Raw genomic sequence first — 704 nt, 5'->3', positions numbered from 1 at the left:
GTATCCACTTCCTCATATACAGGACTTTACTTACCACTTAGCCGGTTGCACCATATTCAGCAAAATAGATCTCATTAAAGCATATTTTCAGATCCCGGTAGCCGAGGAAGACAGGCATAAGACAGCAGTAACAACTCCTTTCGGCTTATTCGAGTTTAACAGAATGCCATTTAGTCTCCGGAATGCAGCGCAATCATTCCAAAGATTTATAGATACAGTGTTACGCGGCCTCAAATTTTGCCATGTATATATAGACGATCTGCTAGTAGCATCCAAAGACGAGGAAGAGCACAGACAACATTTAGAAGAAATATTCAAGCGACTGAAGAAATATGGCCTTTCCATAAATGTAGCAAAGTGCAGATTCGCCGAAAAAGACATCGAATATCTAGGTTATAGAATTACAAAAGAAGGAATACGTCCCCTAGAAAAGCGAGTGACCGCCATATTAAATTACAAGAAACCGAATAATACCGCCGAACTCCGGAGATATTTAGATATGCTTAATTTTTACCATCGTTTCATCAAGGACGCAGCAGCAATACTAGCCCCACTCAACGGATTCCTAACAGGAAAAAAGAAGAAAGACAAACAGGCTATCAACTGGACAACAGAGTCAGAAGAAGCTTTCCGTGAGAGCAAGAAACGACTTGCAGAAGCAACGTTATTGGCTCACCCATTAGAGAACGCCAAGTTAATAATTA

The sequence above is a fragment of the Wasmannia auropunctata genome, unplaced genomic scaffold, assembly GCF_000956235.1.
Source record: "Wasmannia auropunctata unplaced genomic scaffold, wasmannia.A_1.0 LD336106.1, whole genome shotgun sequence".
Lineage (NCBI taxonomy): Eukaryota > Metazoa > Arthropoda > Insecta > Hymenoptera > Formicidae > Wasmannia > Wasmannia auropunctata.
The sequence above is the reverse complement of the archived record's forward strand: the minus strand, read 5'-3'. Positions refer to the sequence as shown.